Source organism: Oncorhynchus kisutch, linkage group LG11 (genome assembly GCF_002021735.2).
Source record: "Oncorhynchus kisutch isolate 150728-3 linkage group LG11, Okis_V2, whole genome shotgun sequence".
Classification (NCBI taxonomy): domain Eukaryota; kingdom Metazoa; phylum Chordata; class Actinopteri; order Salmoniformes; family Salmonidae; genus Oncorhynchus; species Oncorhynchus kisutch.
The window spans coordinates 72162535-72187596 of NC_034184.2; the positions used below are offsets into that span (position 1 = coordinate 72162535).

The following is a 25062-nucleotide window of genomic DNA, read 5'->3' on the forward strand; positions in this document are numbered from 1 at the left end:
CTGAGTTGCCGGCAGTTAAGTTGAATTCTAGTACGAAATAGTTTTAGCAAGAACCTGCGCTCTTCAAAGACCACATTTGAATAAAAAATTATAACAAACAGAGCGCTCTACGGCAACATGATTGGCCACACGGAAATCTTGAAGGGGGCTGGTTATCGCTGCACGTCTGAAAACACATAACTGAGTAAAATAGAGAAATACAGCTTACCTTTTAGAACCTAGAAGTTCAGATGTATTTCCTTCATGACCTTTAAAGCCATATGAGAAATGTCATACTTTCGATTAGTATAAGTGGGGTAAGGGGTGTCGCTGACTCGTTCATCCACCAATTCAAAAATATGGGGGAAGTGACCAGTGCACTTTCGGCGCCTCAAAATCACACAAACTGTTATATCCCTTTATGTATTCTTCAGTTTATTGGCTTCTTAAAAGTACGTCAATCATTGAACATTACTACTCTCCCTTCGACCACCAATATTTACTTTCTGCCAGAAAACGCATACAAATTATAAAATATTTCCCAATCGTTTCTTCAATTCTTCACAGCGAAATTGTTGCAATTAAGATAGATCCACAACTTAAAAAATCCCACAAAAGGTTTGTAAAAGCTTTAAAACTATCGTGAGAAATTAAAACGCTTACGGTATTGATGCAATTATTATTTTTTTCGTTTCCAGCTTCCAGACAACTTAAACTATTATTAAATCCAACAAGAAACTTTCTCCAATGATTTCATATGGATAAGATGACTGATATAATTTCTTCCGTTGAAACATTCCTGTGAAAATGTATAAGTTTTCTTCTAAAAATGTGAAATTTAAAGTTGAAGCTTTACTCCATCATGGTGGCCATGTTTAGGATAGACCTAAGCACTGCCTGTCAACGTTTGTCGCGGAAATAGGTCCAATTAAACATGAAGTAAGACGTGTTAAAACAAATAACGGTCGAACAGGAATAAACCATGCATTAAAAAATAATCTTATACATATGTATAAATAAAAAACATGTAAATTGTCGCATTTTGTGTCAGACCGCGTAATACATGTTATGAAAAAAGTCTCACTGAGCCTGCGGAGTGATATATTGGAGCACTATCCAGGTAAAGAGACTTCTCAGTCATCAGCCAAGAACTTTCCAAACATAGATCTGGAGTTCCTAAATAGCGGATTGGACTCTGTTTCGCCGAGCCATGCATTCTCTCAATTTCTGCTGGTTTTATTCAACAGTGCACAGAGGCAACATAACTGTTATTTTGTGTTGCATACAAGTCAGTAAATTGTTTTATATCTGTTGCTACAACAGTCCTTATTCTCAGAGTTATCACATTGTGGAATAGATTATTATTGGTAATGTCTATTGCTAAAAATACATTAATATAAAATACAACACAAAGTCTCTACTCTACTTGCTGGTAGGAATGCATAACATAATTAATTGCATTTTACCTTACACGACAGAAAAGTATTAGGATAACTGAGAGTTCTGATAGTTATGAATAGTGTACATGGCATAACATATTATAAGTTGATTATTAAACATTAAGGTATCACACATACACACACACACACACACTTATAGCACGGGATAAGGCATCCATTTCTTTTTAGTAAAAGTGAATCACAAATGACATTAAATCGCCATGCATCAACTTCCTTGAGATGACGAATAAGACTTCTCATACATTCATCAACATCCGCCAATGATACTATAGTGTTACATTTTCTATTGATTCTGCTCAGCCCTTTTCATTAGATGTATTTTTCTCACTAATTAGTGGAATACTCTCTGAGGGTCAAGGATGGGATGGAGGAAGTCCAGACTGGTCCAGGTGCAGGAGGAAATGAGCTTCATGGGTTGAAAGAGGTTCCACTGTCTAATAGGACAGTGCTTCACTGATTCACTGAGTCCCTCAGAGCTCACTTATATCCTCCTTTTATGTCCTCAAGTTGTGTGTGTGTGTGTGTGTGTGCATTTGGGTCAATGAAAGTGTGCTTCTTCTCTACCGTGAGAGCCCGGTTAAGTGTGTTGAGGGGTAGGACTCATATAGTTCTTTGTTTTGTTGTTTGTTTTCTGTGGGTTAGGAGATTATTCCATCAACGTTCCATCAAACATACACAGGACATGGTTGTCATGTTCTCAGAAAATAAGATATTATTGATCTAGACACTTTTCATGGGAATGTTGCAAGAACACGTGTCGGGTATTCTGTGGGTTAGGAGAATATCAGATCAAATCAAATATATTGCTATAGCCCTTCTTACATCAGCTGATATCTCAAAGTGCTGTACAGAAACCCAGCCTAAAACCCCAAACAGCATGTAATGCAGGTGTAGAAGCACGGTGGCTAGGAAAAACTCCCTAGAAAAGGCCAAAACCTAGGAAGAAACCTAGAGAGGAACCAGGCTATGAGGGGTGGCCAGTCCTCTTCTGGCTGTGCCGGGTGGAGATTATAACAGAACATGGCCAAGATGTTCAAATGTTCATAAATGACCAGCATGGTCAAATAATAATAATCACAGTAGTTGTTGAGGCTGCAGCAAGTCAGCACCTCAGGAGCAAATGTCAGTTGGCTTTTCATAGCCGATCATTAGGAGTATCTCTACCGCTCCTGCTGTCTCTAGAGAGTTGAAAACAGCAGTTCTGGGACAGGTAGCACGTCCGGTGAACAGGTCAGGGTACCATAGCCGCAGGCAGAACAGTTGAAACTGGAGCAGCAGCACGGCCAGGTGGACTGGGGACAGCAAGGAGTCATCATGCCAGGTTGTCCTGAGGCATGGTCCTAGGGCTCAGGTCCTCCGAGAGAGAGAAAGAGAGAATTAGAGAGAGCATACTTAAATTCACACAGGACACCGGATAAGACAGGAGAAGTCCTCCAGATATAACAAACTGACCCTGACCCTAGGTCAGGAGACACTGTGGCCCCATCCGATGATACCCCCGGACAGGGCCAAACAGCAAGGATATAACCACACCGACTTTGCCAAAGCACAGCCCCCACACCACTAGAGGGATATCTTCAACCACTAACTTACCATCCTGAGACAAGGCCGAGTATAGCCCACAAAGATCTCTGCCACGGCACAACCCAAGGGGGGGCGCCAACCCAGACAGGAAGATCACGTCAGTGACTCAACCCCTCCTTGGGACGGCATGAAAGAGCACCAGTAAGCCAGTGATTCAGCCCCTCTATTAGGGTTAGAGGCAGAGAATCCCAGTGGAGAAAGGGGAACCGGCCAGGCAGAGACAGCAAGGGTGGTTCGTTGCTCCAGAGCCTTTCCGTCCACCTTCACACTCCTGGGCCAGACTACACTCAATCATATGACCCACTGAAGAGATGAGTCTTCAGTAAAGACTTAAAGGTTGAGACCGATCTGCGTCTCTCACATGGGTAGGCAGACCATTCCATAAAAATGGAGCTCTATTGGAGAAAGCCCTACCTCCAGCTGTTTGCTTAGAAATTCTAGGGACAATTAGGAGGCCTGCGTCTTGTGACCGTAGCGTGTCCCACCAGTATACATAGAACATGGTTGCCATGTTCTTAGAACATAATATATTATTCTTCTAGACATGCTTTGTGGGAACGTTGGAAGAACATTTATTTGTCCAAAGAACAGTTCATTAGACATCACAGAGCCAATCAAGGCCCTGATTGGTGAACCACTGATAGCTTTTTGCAAGGATACTCACAGTGCTTTTAACATACAGTTTTTTCAACTTACATGATTACATTGTACATGTTCATTTATACAGTCATTATTATTTAACATGTCCACAGCTGGTATTTGAACTCAGAACCTCTTGGTTCAAGGTGCACCAAGCATCCCACTACACCACCACATCCATGTCAGGTATTAGTTCATCAACATAATTTATTGATAAGACAGAGAGCAGAATTTTCCATCCATCAAATAAGACTCAGCCGACTCTGGCCAACAAGCTACACAGTAATGATCAGTTGATATACAGTGCATTCGGAAAGTATTGAGACCCAATGACTTTTTCAAAATTTTGTTATATTACAGTCTTATTCTAAAATGTATTAAATAATTTTTTCCCTCATCAATCTACACACAATACCCCATTATGTCAAAGCAAAAACAGGTTTTTAGAAATTGTAGCAAAATAATAAAGCATAAAAAGCCAAAATATCACATTTCAGGCCAAATAGTTCAATCTTGGTTTTATCAGACCAGAGAATCTTGTTTCTCATGGTCTGAGAGTCTTTAGGTGCCTTTTGGGAAACTCCAAGCGGGCTGTTGTGCCTTTTACTGAGGAGTGGCTTCCGTCTGGCCACTCTACCATAAATACCTGATTGGTGGAGTGCTGCAGGGATGGTTGTCCTTCTGGAAGATTCTCACATCTCCACAGAGGAACTCTGGAGCTCCTTCAGAGTGACCATCTGGTCACCTCCCTGACCAAGGCCCTTTTCCCGTGATTGCTCAGTTTGGACGGATGGCCAGCTCTTGGAAGAGTCTTGGGGATTCCAAACTTGTATTTCTGTTTGTATTTGTGATACATTTGCAAAAATAAAAAATAAAATGTTTTTTGCTTTGTCACTGTCTAGTGCAGTAGTGCCTAGGTAGAGGATAGTTGCATGCCCGATTACCACGTGCTTGCATACTCTCGCTTACAGCTTGCTGCCGCCGGCTGGCCCTTGTGGTGAGTTGGGGAGCAGCTTCATGCACAAGTCTCCCCTTGCCGTTACAAAGCCTCTCCATGACCAAGACTCGGGTTAGGCCTCCTCGCGGTGGCACATGTTAACTGGTTGTCTTGATACTCCAGGCTAACTGGCGGGGTATCTCAGAGCAGCAGTGAGCCCCAGAGATGCATCTGTACAGGCTCACCTCTGGGTGGACAGGTCCTGGCAGCCATCAACCACTGTCCCGCTGCCATGTGGGTTAGTCTGGTACGACAAAGGCAAGGGGAGCACACCCTGAGAGAAAAGCAGTGCGCTGGCAGAGCGTGGTAGGTGGACGCTGACAGACTGGGGTTTCGGCTGTCTCCTGCAGCTGTGGAAGATAGTGTTCATCCTGGGTTTCCCCCTTGCCACTGGAATTTCACCATCCTTCAGTGAAGTAGTGCTGTTGGGGATTGCCCACCCTCAGCGGCAATTTAAATAACTTCCTTTGCACAGGTATCCACGGAAGCCAGGCTAAAGTCTGGTGGTGTTGGGATGTCTGGTGACAGGGGCAGGAATGAATGCACCGGGAGCCCTTAATCAGACCCCTGCACGCCAGCGGCACAGGGCTATTATGTTCACCAACAGCTGGGACTTGGGTGGCAGCTGCTCTCGGCAGACCCCTGTGTGACTGAGCCACCCTATTTAGGAGCCATACTGCTCACCCCAGCTGGGGAGAGGCCTAGAAAAGGTGGCCTAAAAATTGCCCACTGACTCCATCCAGGATAGGCTACCGCATCTATCGGGAGTTCCACTCAGCGGTCGAAAAATGCTAAAGAAAATAATTCCCCTGAATCTTTGGGACACTGACGATAATAGCGATAGACCCCATCAGAGAACAGCTTTGATTGCTGCAGAACTAAGGCGCTACAACATTGACATTGCTGCCCTGAGTGAGACCAGGTTCCTGGATGAAGGTTCCCTGAAAGAGGAGGGAGAAGGTTGCACCTTTTTCTGGAAAGGTTACCCTCTGCCTCCCGGGAGGCGCAGTGGTTAAGGGCGCTGTACTGCAGTGCCAGCTGTGCCACCAGAGACTCCGGGTTCGCACCCAGGCTCTGTCGTAACCGGCCGCGACCGGGAGATCCGTGGGGCGATGCATAATTGGCCTAGCGTCGTCCGGGTTAGGGAGGGTTTGGCCGGTAGGGAAATCCTTGTCTCATCGTGCACCAGCGACTCCTGTGGCGGGCCGGGCGCAGTGCACGCTAACCAATGTTGCCAGGTGCACAGTGTTTCCTCCGACACATTGGTGCGGCTGGCTTCCGGGTTGGATGGCGCTGTGTTAAGAAGCAGTGCGGATTGGTTGGGTTGTGTATTGGAGGACGCATGACTTTCAACCTTCGTCTCTCCCGAGCCCGTATGGGAGTTGTAGCGATGAGACAAGATAGTAGCCACTAAAAACAATTGGATACCATAAAATTAGGGCGAAAAAGGGGGGAAAATAAGGGAAAAAAAGGAAAGTTTACCCTCTGAGTGGACAACATCAGCACGGTGTGGGACTGGCAATTTAGAACAGCCTTCTACCCAACCTCACCGAAACACCTGTCAGCATAAGTGAAAGACTCATGTCTCTCTGTATCTCCCTAGCCAATATGCGTTATGATACTTTTCTCAGTGCATACGCACCGACGTTACCATCTGAAAATGAGGCAAAGGACTACTTCTACTGGATGAGACCCTTCACCACATCCCCAGGAATGAGAAGATCTTTCTGCTGGGTGACTTCAACACTAGGGTGGGACAGAACAACAGGATATGGAGCGGAGTGCTGGGTAGGCATGGTGTTGGCCAGGTCAATGAGAACGGAATGAGACTGCTAACTCTATGTGCCGAGCACGATCTCATTGTCACCAACACCTTGTTCCAGCAGAATAACAAATATAAAACATCATGGATGCACCCACGCTCCAAACACTGGCCCCTGATTGACTACATCATAGTGAGATGTTCTGACACTAATGACGTCCTGCTGACACCTGCCACGAGGGGTGCAGAATGCTGGACAGATCACCGTATTATACTGCCAAAACTCCAGGTGAGTATACGTCCCCTCCAATGCCTGCAGAAGTCCAGTAAGAGGAGTCTGGACTGTATCCGGCTTGAGAAAACTGCAGTAAGGGACAAGTTCCGTCGCTCTCTCGCTGAAAGGCTGAGGGAGACTGAGTCTCTTCTGAGTGCAGAAGACCCCATGGACCAGAAGTGGGCATATTTTAGCTCAGTGCTCTATCAGGGAGCGTCCCATTCCTTTGGCTACAGAGGAAGGAAACATCAAGACTGGTTCAATGAGAACTCTGACACCATCACAGCCATACTGGACAATATGCACAAAGTGCACAGGGCTACTCTCAACACATCCACATCTGCTACCCTTCGCAAGCAATGGCACACATCGCGCAAGGAAGTGCAAACAACCTTGTGTGCGCTGCAGAACGAATGGTGGACGAATAAGGCACAGGAAATCCAAATTTATGAAGACAAAAACAACATGCACAATTTCTACAACTCAGCTGAAGCTATCTATGTCACTAGAAGTTGCTCTCTCTTGAAGGACCAAAAGCAGACCTTGATTAGGTGGGCTGACAACTTTGAAGCACTACTCAATCAGCATTCTCCTACAGACCACTCCATCATGGAAGAACTACCTGTCTGTCCACCCATTCAAGACCTCAACCATTTGCCAACTTGGTGTTATCAGCTATCCGTTCCCTCAAGAACAACAAGACTCCTGGCACTGACAGCATCCCGGCAGAGCTACTTAAGACTTCTGCACCAGAACGCTCCACCAGCACATTACTGAGGTTTGGGACCAGTGGCGAGATGGAAACATTATCACCATTGTTCTTATAGATGGTGACAAGTCCATCTGCAGGAACAGCCGGGGGATATCCCTTCTGGCTGTTGCCGGCAAGGTCCTGGCCAAGGTGATGCTACACAGGCTGGTGAACAACATCACAGAGGAACTGTTGCCAGAGTCACAATGCGGCTTCAGAAAGAACAGGAGTACGGTCAACATGATATTCATGGCACGCCAACTCCAGGAGAAGTGCCGTGAAAAACATCAGGACTTTTTCATGGCCTTTGTCGACCTCTCCAATGCCTTTGACACAGTGAAGTGAGCAGGGAACTACTACGGGGCCTTCTACTCAAATTTGGCTGTCCAGATAAATTTGTCAACATCCTTTGCCAGTTTCATGATGGGATGATGGCTTGGGTGGCCATTGGAGGGCAGAGGTCAGTGCCCTTTGGAGTAAGCATCGGTGTGAGGCAGGGGTGTGTGCTGGCACTGGTATTCTTTAACATCTTCCTCCTATGTGTCACCCAGCTTCTCCACAAGGAGCTTGAGGACAGCAGTGGTGTTGCGGTGGACTTCAGGCTGGATGGATACCTATTCAACATAGGCTCCAAGCAACCACCATGGTTTTGACGGAGCGGGTTCTTGAGCTGCAGTATGCTGATGAATGTGCTCTTGTGGCCCACACTCCGGAAGGCCTTCAGTCCATCCTTGTAGCGGCTGTGAGGGTCTATAGCAGGATGAGACTGTCTATCGACACCACCAAGACAGAGGTGGTCTGCCAATGGAGATCCAGTCCTCCACCCACCATGCCTGTCTTCACCATTGAACACAAATCACTGGCAATAGTTCCGTCCTTCAAATACCTGGGCAGCATTCTCTCGGAGGACTGCAGCATCGACCTCGGAATTCAAAATAGAATCAAGCAAGCATCAGCTGCCTTCAGGAAATTCAGACGCAGGGTCTTCCAAAACAGGAATCTCCACCTCCACACCAAAGTCACCGTCTATCAAGCCATCTGCATCACCACACTTATTTACAGCTGTGAAGCCTGGGTCATTTACTGTCGCCCAAAACAAGCAGCTCAAGCGATTAAATCCTGGGAATCAACTGGTGCAACCGTGTGCCCCATACAGAAATACTTGCTAAGACTAACTGCAAGAGTATGGAGGCCATGGTCACCCAAAGAGAGGAGAGGAGTACAAAGAGACAGCAAAAACAGCTCAGGAGACACACAGCCATGCCTGCCCTCGCCAACACAGACAGCATATGCCCTACCTGCAATAACGATTATGGATCTCAGATTGGACTCCAGTCACCAAAGAACTCACCGTTAACTCAAAAGGGGAAGTCATCATCGAATATGATGGACTACCATAAGCAAGTAAGTGTGGGTGTGTGTGTGGGGGGGGGGGGTCACACAAAAAATAAGCTGTATAGATTTCTCATCTTTCATGCATTTCTGGAACTTTGGCTACCATATTTGTCCCTTTGTGCACAACCTCCAGATGATTTTCCGATTTGATTTGGTGTTTCTGGACAAAGAGATCACTGCTGCCTTTGCTGAGTTATGTTCTGTGTATTGTGAGCGGACCAAGTAATTGGGTGTCACTCTAAAGCGGGAAGGTGGAATAAACGAGTCAGGAGTAGGTTTTCTTGATTGAACACAGTTCTCTATTGAGGGCATTTGGTCAACACAAACACTCCAACATAATCAATGAAAATCTTCTAAGGAAAAAAACATACATCTTCTTCTCCAGATGAAACAGGAACACAATAGGATTATCTTTAAACTACAACAAAAAGTCACGGGATTGTCACCGTCTTAGTGGTTCTTCATGGATAGCTCCTCTCTCTCGGTGGCCATCTTCCAGAGATAGTTTCCCCCCCTCTCTGCTGGTTCCATTCTCTCTCTTATAGGGGAAGGAGAGTATGTCATTAGTACCGTCAGCTGTGCTTAATTGCCTCTGGTTACCTTGTCTCCCATGCCTTGTTGGGCTACTATCCATGAGCCCAGCCTGCCCTCTGGTGGTCCTTCCACATACCTTCCCCCCCAGGACCGAACCGGAGGGTCGGGCGCCAGACGCACCGTCTTGGTCGCGTCGGGACAGCGCGTCTGCATTCCCGTTCCTCGATCCGGCCCTGTGGATGACATGGAAAGAGAACGGTTGTAAAGACAAAAACCATCTGGCTATTCTGTTGTTATTGTTTCTCTTACCAGCCATCCACGTGAGGGGCGCATGGTCAGTAACTAATGCAAACCTCCGACCCAGTAGGTAGTACCGGAGATAATCGAGGGCCCACTTGATGGCTAAGGCCTCTTTCTCTACGGTCGCATACCTCTGTTCCCGATCGCTGAGCTTCCTACTAATGAAGAGAATCGGCTTCTCTGCTTCACCTTTACCCTGAGCTAGTACGGCCCCGAGCCCTGTATCCGAGGCGTCGACCTGCACAATGAACTCTTGTGAGAAGTCCGGAGCCTGTAGAACGGGATCAGAACACAGGCCATCTTTTAGCAATTGAAAGGCCTCTTCCGTCTCGTCTTTCCACTCTACCTGGTTTGGCAGGTTTTTCCTGATGAGGTTTGTGAGGGGGTTGGCAATGGTTGCATATCCCGGGATAAAACGGCGATAATATCCTGTTATCCCTAAGAAGGCCCGAACGTCTCGCTTGGTCCGGGGTCGAGGCCAGTCACGAATTGCCCTGGTCTTCTCTGCCTGTGGGCGTATTTTCCCATTCCCCACGGTGTACCCCAGGTATTCCGCTTCGGACAGGCCCAGGCAGCATTTATTTGGATTGGCTGTCAACCCGGTGGCTTCCAAACTCACGAGCACCGCCCGTAATCGCAGGAGGTGACTATCCCAGTCCTCGCTGTGGATGACCACATCGTCTATGTACGCCGCTGCATACTCTTGATGGGGCCGTAGAATGGCATCCATGAGGCGTTGGAAAGTTGCAGCGGCACCGTGCAGTCCGAAGGGCATCCTCACATACTGGAAAAGCCCCTCTGGGGTGGCGAAGGCAGTCTTTGGGCGATCCTCCGGAGCCACCGGCACTTGCCAATATCCCTTTGTCAAATCCAGGGTAGTGATGAACTTGGCCTTTCCTAAGCGCTCCAAGAGTTCATCCACACGGGGCATGGGATACGCATCGAATGTAGAGATGGCATTCACGCCCCTAAAGTCGTTGCAGAGTCTCATACTACCATCGGACTTGGGGACCAGGACTATGGGACTGGACCACTCACTCGTCGAGGGCTCGATCACGCCCATCCTCAACATCTCCCTCACCTCTTTCTTAGCGATGACTCGGCGAGCCTCAGGAATCCTGTAAGGGCGGATATGCACCTTCTTGCCGGGTTCCGTGTGGATATGGTGGAACAGGACATCTGTTTGTCCTGGGAATGGAGAGAATATTCGACCGAAGTTCATAATCAGCTTGTCTAGCTGTCTTGACTGCTCCGGTAGGAGAGTTTGGCCACGGCGCACCTGTGGTAGAGTCTCCTCTTTTCCTTTGCCCTCCAGGGCCATCAAAGCCACCTCCTCCTCTCGTCCATGGTACGTCTTCAGCAGGTTTATGTGATAGAGTTGGACCTTCTTCCTCCTGTCAGGTTGCTTGATGAGGTAATTGACCGGTGAGACCCTTTTCATTACCTCGTAGGGCCCCCTCCACTGCGCCAGCAAGCGATGTTCGGCCGTGGGCACAAGCACCATCACTTTCTCTCCCACGGTGAACTCACGGGGGGTCGCGGACTTATCATAGGCCTGGCCTTGGGTCCTTTGGGCCTTCTCCATATGCTCCTTGACTATGGGCCACACTGCTGACAGGCGGTCTCTCATCAGGGTAACGTGTTCTATTGTGGATCGAAAGGGACATGGTTGGGTCTCCCAGGTCTCCTTGGCTAAGTCGAGGATTCCTCGACAGGGTCTGCCATAGAGCAATTCAAACGGAGAGAATCCAGTGGATGCCTGGGGTACTTCTCGCAGGGCAAACATTAAGTGTGGGAGAAGCATGTCCCAGTTTTTCCCGTCTCGGGACACCACTCTTCTCAACATGCTTTTAATCGTTTTGTTCAAGCGTTCACACAACCCGTCTGTTTGAGGGTGGAATATGCTTGTACGTATCTGTTGAACCTGATATAACCGACACAAGTCCTTCATCAACCGGGACATGAACGGGGTTCCTTGATCGGTTAAGATAGTCTTGGGGAGGCCCACACGAGAGAACATCAGGAATAGCTCCTTGGCAATTCCCTTTGACGACATGTTACGCAGGGGTATGGCCTCCGGGAACTTGGTAGCGTAATCTATAACCACTAGGATGTACTCGTGTCCTCTGGCGGATTTTGGGAGGGGCCCTACGAGGTCCATAGCTATGCGTTCAAAGGGAGTCTCTATGATGGGGAGAGGAATCAAAGGGTTACGCAGGTGTGGCCGTGGGGCTGTACGTTGACATTGATCACACGTCCTACAATACCTGGCCACATCCCGGGTGACCCGGGGCCAATAGAATCTCTGCATGATTCTGTCAATAGTCTTGTCTCGTGCCAGGTGTCCTCCTAGGACGTGGGAATGGGCTAACTGTAGAACTGTATCCCTGTATGGCCTAGGCACCATTAGTAATTCCTGGTTTTCCCCCCTTCGTCGTACGACCCAGTATAAGAGACCCCGCCTGATTGCATAGTAAGGAAGAGGGGGCTCACCTGATCCGTCGACGTTCCTCCCGTCGATCACCTTCACCTTCCTCATGGCCTCCTTTAGGTCTGGGTCTCTATGCTGCGAGGTGCCGAACTGTCCCTTTAATTCCTGGTGCAGGTCGACCTCGGTAGAGGGATGTGGAGGATGTTCCATATCCCCATCAGGGGTGACCGAGGAGAATCCCTTCCAGGTTCCCTCCTCGGATGGAGCTTCAAATATATCCCTTAGCGCCTGGTTGCTCCTTCCTTCCTGCGTTGTGTATAACCCTTCACATGTGTCTTCATCAGTGGTTTCCTGGAATATCTGTCGTAAACGCTGGGTCGCTATTTCTTCCTCTGCTGCAGAGGACGAGGACGCGGCTACGTCTCCTTGTAGGACTACTACCTCGGGCTTGGATTTTCTCTTCTTTCCTGTCCCCCTTCTTCCCGTGCATAACGTCATCTGCCGAAGCTCCTTATATAGGGGACAGTCTCTCCCGATCAATAATGGCACCTTCAGCTGGGGCACTTTCCCTGCCCTGACTGTACACCTTCCTTTTGGAGTGAGAATAGGCAGATTCACAGTGGGGTAATAGTGGGTGTCTCCATGGATACAGGATACGGCTACTTTGTCTGGTAACAGTGTTGCGGAGGTCACCATCCGCTCCTCTACTAACGTAACCATGCTTCCCGAGTCGAGAATAGCTACCACATCTTGTCCTTCGACTCGCACCGGAATCTCTGAGGCTGGGGCTATCTCTGCTAACCAACAGTGTTGATCCTGCCCCCTCAAAACGGGATGTGTGGGGGTAGGCAGTGATGACTCCGTGACCATGGGCTCATCCTTGCTAGGACATTGTGGGGCATAATGGTTGGGAGACTGACATTTATAACACCGACCCTGCTGTGTGGTGGCTGACTTCTCCCACCTCCGGGGGGGGCTTGGACGTTTCGGTGGCGGGCGCGCCGGGGTGAGTCGTGGTACGGGATTGGAAGACTCCTTCCGTTCCTCCTTGTCACTTTTTAACAACTCCCCTGTAGACCGATATGTTTCCACCGCCTGGGCTATGTCGTCGGCTGACAACGGGTTGGCTTGCCCCACAACCCTTTTTAAGTCACTGGGCAATTCTCTCAATATCTTGTCCACTACGAGAGTCTCTATCACATGTCCTACTCCCTTTCCAGGTTCTAGCCACTGTTTCGTCAGTCGTATTAATGCGAAGATCTGGGCACGGACGGGTTGATCAGCTGTATAGGTCCATTGATGGAACTTTACAGCCCTATCTCTGGCAGTCAGCTGGTACCGGGACAGGATCTCGGTTTTTAGTCGCCCATAGTCCTCAGCTTCGCGGGAATCCAGGTCAAAATAGGCTTCCTGAGCCACCCCGGTCAAAAGAGGGGCTAATGCGCTCGCCCATTCTGTGGGCGACCACTCTTCCAAGGTGGCCGTCCTTTCGAAGGTCATGAGGAAGGCCTCAATATCATCCTCCTTGGAGAGACGAGGTAAGATGGCGTGAGCAGCCGCTCTTGGCTTAACTCTAGGTTCTTCTCGTCGGCTCAGCTGTTGTTGCAGGAGTTCTATGGTTGTCTGCTGTGCCGTGATCAACTGTTGTAGTAGGGTGTTATCCATCGTTCTTGAATGGTTCCTCCGGGTCTACTGGAAGAATCTTGATTTACTCACTTATCCTTGTGTCACTCGTCCACCTAATGCCTGCATCCTCCACCAATGTGAGCGGACCAAGTAATTGGGTGTCACTCTAAAGCGGGAAGGTGGAATAAACGAGTCAGGAGTAGGTTTTCTTGATTGAACACAGTTCTCTATTGAGGGCATTTGGTCAACACAAACACTCCAACATAATCAATGAAAATCTTCTAAGGAAAAAAACATACATCTTCTTCTCCAGATGAAACAGGAACACAATAGGATTATCTTTAAACTACAACAAAAAGTCACGGGATTGTCACCGTCTTAGTGGTTCTTCATGGATAGCTCCTCTCTCTCGGTGGCCATCTTCCAGAGATAGTTTCCCCCCCTCTCTGCTGGTTCCATTCTCTCTCTTATAGGGGAAGGAGAGTATGTCATTAGTACCGTCAGCTGTGCTTAATTGCCTCTGGTTACCTTGTCTCCCATGCCTTGTTGGGCTACTATCCATGAGCCCAGCCTGCCCTCTGGTGGTCCTTCCACAGTATATTTAGTGAAACGTTATTCTCATAACCCTTAGAAAACTGGACACGTGAATGTTCTTACAACGTCCCATAAAACCCATCAATCAAATTAATGTGTTATATTCTGAGACCATTGTAACCTCGTTCTAGATAAGTTCTGCTTGACATAACTTTAACACCGAAACATGCCAAAAAGATTCTCAGAAGGTTTTTGCTAACAGAGATAGTTAGGGGAACATTCTAGAAGAAAACTGGATACTCAAACATTAGGGTAACTTTACAGTTAACGTTACAAAAATATTCTCTCTCCCTAGAATTGTTAGTTGGGTTTGTGGCGCAGCGGTCTAAGGCACTGCATCTCAGTGCAAGAGGCGTCACTACAGTCCTTGGTTTGGATCCAGACTGTATCGCATCTGGTCGTGGTTGGTAGTCCCATAGTGCGGCACACAATTGGCCCAGTGTCATCCGGGTTTGGCTGGTGTAGGCCGTCATTGTAAATAAGAGTTTGTTCTTAACTGACTTGCTTAGTTAAAAAAAAAAAAAATTGCAATTTATACAGCCCAGCTCAAGCTAAAGGTTAATTTGAATGTTATGTTTTGCCATCCCAAATAATTTCTAATTAATTTAGGGAGGTCTTATTTTGATACAATATGGGATTAATTTTGAATTGCTAATGCGAGGCATTCTTCTTTCAAGCTCAATTGTATATAGCTTGAAGGGGACTGCACCGCTCTCTTCCCTGTCATATTATGCAATCCTAATGGAGTCCCCTATACAACCCAAGCCCTTTGAAACCTGAGAATTGAAAAGAACTAAATAATCATAATTGAACATGCGCCAATCTATTGGTCTTAATTAGCCCTTCTTTGTGTCACGTTCTGCAGTGGTTTAACATTTGAGAGACTTGGAACAGTGGAGGCTGCTGAGAGGAGAACGGCTCATAATAATGACTGGAACGGAGAGAATGGAATGGCATCAAACCATGTGTTTGATGTATTTGTTACTATTCAATTTATTCTGTTCCAGCCATTACCACAAGCCCATCCTCCCCAATTAACATGCCACCAACCTCCTGTGACTTGGACAATACATTTAGAAATGACCCCAGCTGGAGGTCTCCTGCTGAAGCAACCCTGTGGTTACCACTGGCTCACACCCGCCAGATAGCCTAGCTTAAGCAGTGGCTAGTAGAACATACTGATTTGTTTTCTTTGTGAATCCATCCTCACAAATGCCAACTTTTACTCTGCATTGATACATGTCTACAGTGAGGTTTTATTCATGAAACACTAACACCATGGTAACTTCGGTCCATTGTACCTACAGTATAAACAGTTGAAGTCAGAAGTGTACATACACTTAGGTTGGAGTCATTAAAACTCATTTTTTCAACCACTCCACAAATTTCTTGTTAACAAACTATAGTTTTGGCAAGTCAGTTAGGCCATCTACTAGGAATTTTTCCAACAATTGTTTACAGGCAGTTTATTTAACTTATAATTCATTGTATCACAATTCCAGTGGGTCAGAAGTTTACATACACTAAGTTGACTGTGCCTTTAAAAAGCTCGAAACATTCCAGAAAGTGATGTCATGGCTTTAGAAGCTTCTGATAGGCTAATTGACATTGTTTGAGTCATTTGGAGGTGTACCTGTGGATGTATTTCAAGGCCTACCTTCAAACTCAGTGCCTCTTTGCTTGACATCATGGGAAAATCAAAAGAAATCAGCAAAGACCTCAGAAAAAAGATTGTAGACCTCCACAAGTCTGGTTCATCCTTGGGAGCAATTTCCAATATGCCTGAAGGTGCCATGTTCATCTGTACAAACAGTATGTAAGAATAAACACCATGGGACCACGCAGCTGACATACTGCTCAGGAAGGAGACTGTCTCCTAGAGATGAATGTACTTTGGTGCGTAAAGTGTAAATGAATCCCAGAAAAACAGCAAAGGACCTTGTGAAGATGCTGGAGGAAATAGGTACAAAAGTATCTATATCCACAGTAAAAAGAGTCCTATATCGACATAACCTGAAAGGCCGCTCAGTAAGGAAGAAGGCAGTGCTCCAAAACCTACATAAAAAAGCCAGACTACGGTTTGCAACTGCACATGGGGACAAAGATTGTACTTTTTGGAGAAATGTCCTCTGGTTTGATGAAACAAAAATACAATGTTTGGCCATAATGACCATCGTTATGTTTGGAGGAAAAAGGGGGAGGCTTGCAAGCCGAAGAACACCATCCAAACCGTAAAGCACGGGGGTGGCAGCATCATGTTGTGGGGGTGCTTTGCTGCAGGAGGGACTGGTGCACTTCACAAAATAAATGGCATCATGAGGGAGGAAAATGATGTGGATATATTGAAGCAACATCTCAAGACATCAGTCAGGAAGTTAAAGCTTGGTTGCAAATGGGTCTTCCAAATGGACAATGACCCCAAGCATACTATCAAATTTGTGGCAAAATGGCTTAATAAGGACAACAAAGTCAAGGTATTGGAGTGGCCATCACAAAGCCCTGACCTCAATCCTATAGAAAAAGTGTGTGCGAGCAAGGAGGCCTAGAAACCTGACTCAGTTACACCAGCTCTGTCAGGAGGAATGGGCCACAATTCAGCCAACTTATTGTGGGAAGCTTGTGGAAGGATACCCAAAATGTTTGCCCGAAGTTAAACAATTTAAAGGCATTGCTACCAAATACTAATTGAGTGTACGTAAACTTCTGACCCACAAGGAATGTGATGAAAGAAATTAAAGCTGAAATAAATCATTCTCTCTACTCTTATTCTGACATTTCACATTCTTAAAATAAAGTGGTTAACTGACCTAAGACGGGGAATTTGTACTAGGATTAAATGTCAGGGATTGTGAAAAACTGAGTTTAAATGTATTTGGCTAAGGTGTATGTAAACTTCCAACTTCAACTGTAAGTTGGTAGTGCATGATGATTGTAACCCAAGGGTAGTGAATTCAAATCCTCTGACAACCCATATGTAAAATATATGTAAGATGCTGTGGATAAAAGTGTCTGCTGAATGCAATAGTGTTGTCAGTTGTACAACTGAATGCAGTCAATTGAAATGTGTCTTTTGCATTTCACCCACCCCTTCTGAATCAGAGAGGTGTGGGGGGCTACCTAATCAACATCTACATTTTCAGAGCCCAGCAGGGTTAACTGCCTTGCTCAGGGGTAGAGTGCCAGATTTTCACCTTATCAGATTGGGGATTTGATCCAACAACCTTTCAGTTACTGGCCCAATGCTCTAACCATTAGGTTGCCTGCCACCCCTTGTAATTTTGCAATCTGTTACTATTTTTAAACCAGTCAGCAGAGATGAAAAGACGAAGAGGGTGTGAACGATGCTGAATGGGACTTGCAGACTTGTTTTCGAGTTGCTGTGCGTTTTGTTGCCAACCTATTTTGCTACCTGACAACTTTACGGTTTTTACTTTTTAATTACCGTTTATATTTTTGTTTTTTTCCCCTCAACTTTTTCACTCCGGACGCTTTATCTGGACACGATTCGTCAGGACCTCCAACAGCCGAAGCTAAGTAGTAACATTAACATGATGCCTTCTAATTGCAGTCGCTGTACTCGCCTTACGGCGAGGATAGCTGTGCTGCAAGCCCAGCTTCAGACGCAATCGTTAGGCAAGGGTAATTTCAGTGTAGGAAAGGATGAAACAGCGTCTGTGCCACCAGTAAGTACAGATAGTAGTATAAATCCCCTGGCACAGTCCCCGCAGCCGGACAACTTTCTCACGGTTTCTGGAAGGAAATGCTGTAGGAACGCTCAACCGGTGTAGCTCGTTCGAAGCTTCCCACCATTAGCTCTGACAAATTGAAAACTCTAGTCATTGGCGACTCCATTACCCACAGTATTAGACTTAAAACGAATCATCCAGCGATCATACACTGTTTACCGGGGGGCAGGGCTACCGACGTTAAGGCTAATCTGAAGATGGTGCTGGCTAAAGCTAAAACTGGCGAGTGTAGAGAGTATAGAGATATTGTTATCCACGTTGGCACCAACGATGTTAGGATGAAACAGTCAGAGATCACCAAGCGCAACATAGCTTCTGCGTGTAAATCAGCTAGAAAGATGTGTCGGCATCGAGTAATTGTCTCTGGCCCCCTCCCAGTTAGGGGGAGTGATGAGCTCTACAGCAGAGTCTCACAACTCAATCGCTGGTTGAAAACTGTTTTCTGCCCCTCCCAAAAGATAGAATTTGTAGATAATTGGCCCTCTTTCTGGGACTCACCCACAAACAGGACCAAGCCTGACCTGCTGAGGAGTGACGGACTCCATCCTAGCTGGAGGGGTGCTCTCATCTTATCTACCAACATAGACAGGGCTCTAACTCCTCTAGCTCCACAATGAAATAGGGTGCAGGCCAAGCAGCAGGCTGTTAGCCAGCCTGCCAGCATAGCGGAGTCTGCCACTAGCACAGTCAGTGTAGTCAGCTCAGCTACCACCATTGAGACCGTGTCTGTGCCTCGACCTGGGTTGGGCAAAACTAAACATGGCGGTGTTCGCCTTAGCAATCTCACTAGGATAAAGACCACCTCCATTCCTGTCAGTATTGAAAGAGATCATGATACCTCACATCTCAAAATAGGGCTACTTAATGTTAGATCCCTTACTTCAAAGGCAATTATAGTCAATGAACTAATCACTGATCATAATCTTGATGTGATTGGCCTGACTGAAACATGGCTTAAGCCTGATGAATTTACTGTGTTAAATGAGGCCTCACCTCCTGGCTACACTAGTGACCATATCCCCCGTGCATCCCGCAAAGGCGGAGGTGTTGCTAACATTTACGATAGCAAATTTCAATTTACCCCCCAAAAAATGACGTTTTCGTCTTTTGAGCTTCTAGTCATGAAATCTATGCAGCCTACTCAATCACTTTTTATAGCTACTGTTTACAGGCCTCCTGGGCCATATACAGCATTCCTCACTGAGTTCCCTGAATTCCTATCGGACCATGTAGTCATAGCAGATAATATTCTAATCTTTGGTGACTTTAATATTCACATGGAAAAGTCCACAGACCCACTCCAAAAGGCTTTCGGAGCCATCATCGACTCAGTGGGTTTTGTCCAACATGTCTCTGGACCCACTCACTGTCACAGTCATACGCTGGACCTAGTTTTGTCCCATGGAATAAATGTTGTGGATCTTAATGTTTTTCCTCATAATCCTGGACTATCGGACCACCATTTTATTACGTTTGCAATTGCAACAAATAATCTGCTCAGACCCCAACCAAGGAACATCAAAAGTCGTGCTATAAATTCACAGACTACACAAAGATTCCTTGATGTCCTTCCAGATTCCCTCTGTCAGAGGACGCCAGAGGACGCCAGAGGACAAAAATCAGTTAACCACCTAACTGAGGAACTCAATTTAACTTTGCGCAATACGCTAGATGCAGTTGCACCCCTAAAAACTAAAAACATTTCTCATAAGAAACTAGCTCCCTGGTACACAGAAAATACCCGAGCTCTGAAGCAAGCTTCCAGAAAATTGGAACGGAAATGGCGCCACACCAAACTGGAAGTCTTCCGACTAGCTTGGAAAGACAGTACCGTGCAGTACCGAAGAGCCCTTACTGCTGCTCGATCATCCTATTTTTCTAACTTAATTGAGGAAAATAAGAACAATCCGAAATTCCTTTTTGATACTGTCGCAAAGCTAACTAAAAAGCAGCATTCCCCAAGAGAGGATGACTTTCACTTTAGCAGTGATAAATTCATGAACTTCTTTGAGGAAAAGATTATGATTATTAGAAAGCAAATTACGGACTCCTCTTTAAATCTGCGTATTCCTTCAAAGCTCAGTTGTCCTGAGTCTGCACAACTCTCCCAGGACCTAGGATCAAGAGAGACGCTCAAGTGTTTTAGTAATATATCTCTTGACACAATGATGAAAATAATCATGGCCTCTAAACCTTCAAGCTGCATACTGGACCCTATTCCAACTAAACTACTGAAAGAGCTGCTTCCTGTGCTTGGCCCTCCTATGTTGAACATAATAAACGGCTCTCTATCCACCAGATGTGTACCAAACTCACTAAAAGTGGCAGTAATAAAGCCTCTCTTGAAAAAGCCAAACCTTGATCCAGAAAATATAAAAAACTATCGGCCTATATCGAATCTTCCATTCCTCTCAAAATATTTTGAAAAGGCTGTTGCGCAGCAACTTACTGCCTTCCTGAAGACAAACAATGTATATGAAATGCTTCAGTCTGGTTTTAGACCCCATCATAGCACTGAGACGGCACTTGTGAAGGTGGTAAATGACATTTTAATGGCATCGGACCGAGGCTCTGCATCTGTCCTCGTGCTCCTAGACCTTAGTGCTGCTTTTGATACCATCGATCACCACATTCTTTTGGAGAGATTGGAAACCCAAATTGGTCTACACGGACAAGTTCTGGCCTGGTTTAGATCTTATCTGTCGGAAAGATATCAGTTTGTCTCTGTAAATGGTTTGTCCTCTGACAAATCAACTGTAAATTTCGGTGTTCCTCAAGGTTCCGTTTTAGGACCACTATTGTTTTCACTATATATTTTACCTCTTGGGGATGTTATTCGAAAACATAATGTTAACTTTCACTGCTATGCGGATGACACACAGCTGTACATTTCAATGAAACATGGTGAAGCCCCAAAATTGCCCTTGCTAGAAGCATGTGTTTCAGACATAAGGAAGTGGATGGCTGCAAACTTTTAAACTCGGACAAAACAGAGATGCTTGTTCTAGGTCCCAAGAAACAAAGAGATCTTCTGTTGAATCTGAAAATTAATCTTAATGGTTGTACAGTCGTCTCAAATAAAACTGTGAAGGACCTCGGCGTTACTCTGGACCCTGATCTCTCTTTTGAAGAACATATCAAGACCATTTCAAGGACAGCTTTTTTCCATCTACGTAACATTGCAAAAATCAGAAACTTTCTGTCCAAAAATGATGCAGAAAAATTAATCAATGCTTTTGTCGCTTCTAGGTTAGACTACTGCAATGCTCTACTTTCCGGCTATCCGGATAAAGCACTAAATAAACTTCAGTTGGTGCTAAATACGGCTGCTAGAATCCTGACTAGAACCAAAAAATTTGATCATATTACTCCAGTGCTAGCCTCTCTACACTGGCTTCCTGTCAAAGCAAGGGCTGATTTCAAGGTTTTACTGCTAACCTACAAAGCATTACATGGGCTTGCTCCTACCTATCTCTCTGATTTGGTCCTGCCGTACATACCTACACGTACGCTATGGTCACAAGACGCAGGCCTCCTAATTGTCCCTAGAATTTCTGTTTCAAATATTTTTATTAAACACACACAAGAATGGTGTATAGGTATACAAGACAGGTATACAATTCTTATCTAAACATAAAAGAGCATACAGGAACAACAAGACCCAGAGTTCTGGGTGCAGAACAAATAATACAAAACACGACATACAAAACAAGGACACATAGAAAGAAAGAGGGAAGATTCCCCCCCCCCCCAAAAAAAAACCTCTTATTCCCCCCCCCCCCCCCCCCAACTGCTCCGGTGGCAGGGCCAGCACATGCTGCCCAGAGGTAGATTAAAATATTACAATTGAGAGTGCGTTAATAAGTACAAATTCACATCGCCGACTCATCCAAGTAGGAGAGGAAAGGCTGCCAGATTTTATCAAATGTTGATAATTTATTGTTCAGAATATATCGAATTCTTTCTAAGTGTACAGTGTTTGCCAATTCACTGAGCAATAATTTGGTAGAGGGCGCTTCCCTCCTTTTCCAAAACAACAAGATTCGTTTTTTTGCCGAGATGAGACCGTACGAGATTAGTTGTTTTTGGGGGTTGGTTAATCCGTTTAGGGACTATCAGAAGCGGGTCTGGATCTATTGAAGTCTCCAAAACTTCAGAGAGGATCCCAAAAATTCCACACCAATAACCATGCAAGCTAGAGCATAGGGCAAAGCAGTGGAGTAGTGTACCCTGCGTAGCCTGACATTTATCACATGTAGGGGATGTGTCAGGAAATATCCTATGCAGTTTAGTTTTGGAATAGTGTAATCTGTGTAATACCTTGAATTGTATGAGACGATGTCTGGAATTAATGGAGCATGTGTGGATATACTCCATGCTCTCGTCCCAGTCTGCCACCGATATGTCAGTCCCTAGTTCTTCCTCCCATTTTGCCTTTATGGCATCTGTAGAAGGTGTGTTAACAGATTGAAAAGCATCATATAGACGCGATATCAGTTTATCTGAGGTGGGGCATATTTTTATGCATCCGTCAACATGGAAGGTTTAGCATTCCCAAATGTTGGGAGGTGTTTTCTAACGTAGTCTCTAATTTGTAGTAATCTGAAAAAATTACTTCTGGGAAGATTATAAGTTTCCCTCAGCAACTCAAAGGAAGCAAAGGTCCCTTCTATGTATAAATCCCCTATGGTACTTATCCCCAACTCTCCCCATGTTATCAAGGTTAGAAGGGGCAAAGAAGGGATTCCTGGCGACAGGGAGCATGAATGACATTGGTCTAAGCTCAAAGTGGACTTTAATTTGCTTCCAGATTCGGACTGTGCTATGTATAATAGGATTGTTACAATAAAGTGACATCTCCAGATTGACAGGCGACAAAATCACAGCGCCAATAGAGAAGGGGTGACACTCCTCACGTTCCATACTAAGCCAGCTGGATGCCGGAAGTACGTCGTCCAACAGAAACGTAACAACTCGGAGGTTAGCGGCCCAGTAATAAAATATAAAATTTGGGAGAGACAATCCTCCTTCCATCTTGGATTTACAGAGGTGTTTTTTACCTATCCTGTGTGTTTTATAATCCCAGATGAAAGGATTGATAATTGAGTCCAGTTGTTTATGAAAGGATTTAGGTATGAATACTGGGGAGTAATTCCCCAGATGCAGATTTAACCCTGTGAATCATTCGGTCACTCACATTTTTTCGAAGTTGTCTGGTGAGTAATTTGTGTGGTTTGTCCCCAAACTCAAAGTATTTTTGCTTGGCATAGAGAAAAGATTTAGCCATTTTAGCTGAGAGAATCTGATTATATTCAAATTTTAAAGAGGTAATTTTTTTATGTTTCTCCATAGATGGGTGGCTAGCATTCTCCCTATCCAGCAAGTGAATTTGTCCCTCCAGTTTTCCTCTGTTTTGCCTACTCCTGGCAGCCTGAAAGGAGATGATACAGCCTTTCAGATAAGCCTTCAGTGTTTCCCACAATAATGCTGGGGAGGTCTCTGTGTTGTCGTTGGTATCAAAGAAAAATTTAATTTGGTCTTTAAGGTATTCACAGAATGTTGGTTCTGTGAGGAGCTGAGGATTCAACCTCCAGACCCTCTCGTTTGGTACAATGTCACCCAATCTCAGGGAGAAGGTGAGTGGACTTTGGCCCGAGATTATAATATCATGATACCTCACATTACAGGTATAGGGGAGTAGTCTAGCATCCAACAAAAAGTAGTCAATTAGAGTGTAAACCTTGTGAACATGAGAGTAAAAGGAGTATTCCCTACCCGTAGGGTTAGCGATCCTCCATATATCAAATTAGTTCGAATTTTTTATGTAGGTATTCAAGAATTCGCTTGAATAGGAGATAGGGGTTCGCCGGGTAGAGGATCTATCCAAATATTTGTCTAGCACACAGTTAAGGTCCCCTCCAATGACCAGGTTAGTATGGGAGATATCTGGAAATAGGGCAAGGACTCTTTTGAAAAAAGAGGGGTTGTCAATGTTTGGCCCATAGATATTTAGTAGAGTTACTGAGGTAGAGTGGATTTCTCCTATTACGATCACATACCGACCCTCTTTATCCGCAATAGTGGTTTTATGTAGAAAGGGAATTCCTTTCCGTACCAGAATCGCTGTGCCCAAGTGATACACTTGCCCCACCCACCTACACTTAAGTCTGCTATGAGAGTTATTCTTCAAATGGGTTTCTTGCAAAAATATAATATCAGACGAGAGTGCTTTCAGGAGGGCTAGGACCTTGCCCCTCTTAATTGGTTCGTTTAAACCCTTGACATTCCAGGAAGTGAATGTAAGCCCCGCCCTCCTCTCGTTTGTAGTTCCTATGGTGGCCTGCATACCATGTAACTTGATAAAAAGGTAAGAAAGCGCACCAAACCATCACGATCAGCATATGTAGCACCTACACCCAAGCAGTATCCAACCCACCCCTCCCCCCTGCAAGCACCTTTACTTCCCACCCTGTACCCCTAATTTCCCCAACACTTACCCCCCCCATCAACCCACATTTAACAGGCATGTACAAACAGGAGAGAAAAAAAAGGAAAAATAAAAATAATAAACACATTGTCTGGCCGATGCCAAAAAAGCACGGCGCGACCTCGAACAAGAGGTAAAACAAAAATAAAATCCCAACTATACGTTCACCTCTCACTATCCTAGAACTTCTACTAACATATGAACTGAGGAGGCTCCCGCGAGTTAAGTGTTCAGTTAGCATCTAATAAACCTAAACCGAATAAGTTGCAACTTAAACATATTGCGCATTTAAGCGTCATCCTGGGTCAATCCCAGAGATAAGCAAGATATAGCCTCAAGATTATATTGCTAAGCACTGCCGGTCAAAAAATAAACCATCCGCAACCGACATAGTCAGCCGTACCTTTACATACTGTGGGTCAGGAGATCGGAACAAGGATTTCTTAAATTAAATGTCCCCCCCCCCAAAAAAACATGTTTAATAAGAAATAAATAAAAATATA

At 45.5% G+C, this 25062-nt stretch overlaps 1 protein-coding gene across 1 annotated transcript in view; it reads right to left on the reverse strand.

The window, feature by feature from the left end:
- Positions 1–1085, reverse strand: part of LOC109900157 (histone-lysine N-methyltransferase 2C) — a 104062-nt gene extending 102977 nt beyond the window's left edge. Inside the window, exon 1 of the mRNA XM_031835020.1 lies at positions 209–1085. The gene's annotated coding sequence lies outside the window, so the exon portion shown is untranslated. The remainder of the gene's footprint in view (positions 1–208) is intronic.
- Positions 1086–25062: the final 23977 nt, after the last annotated feature.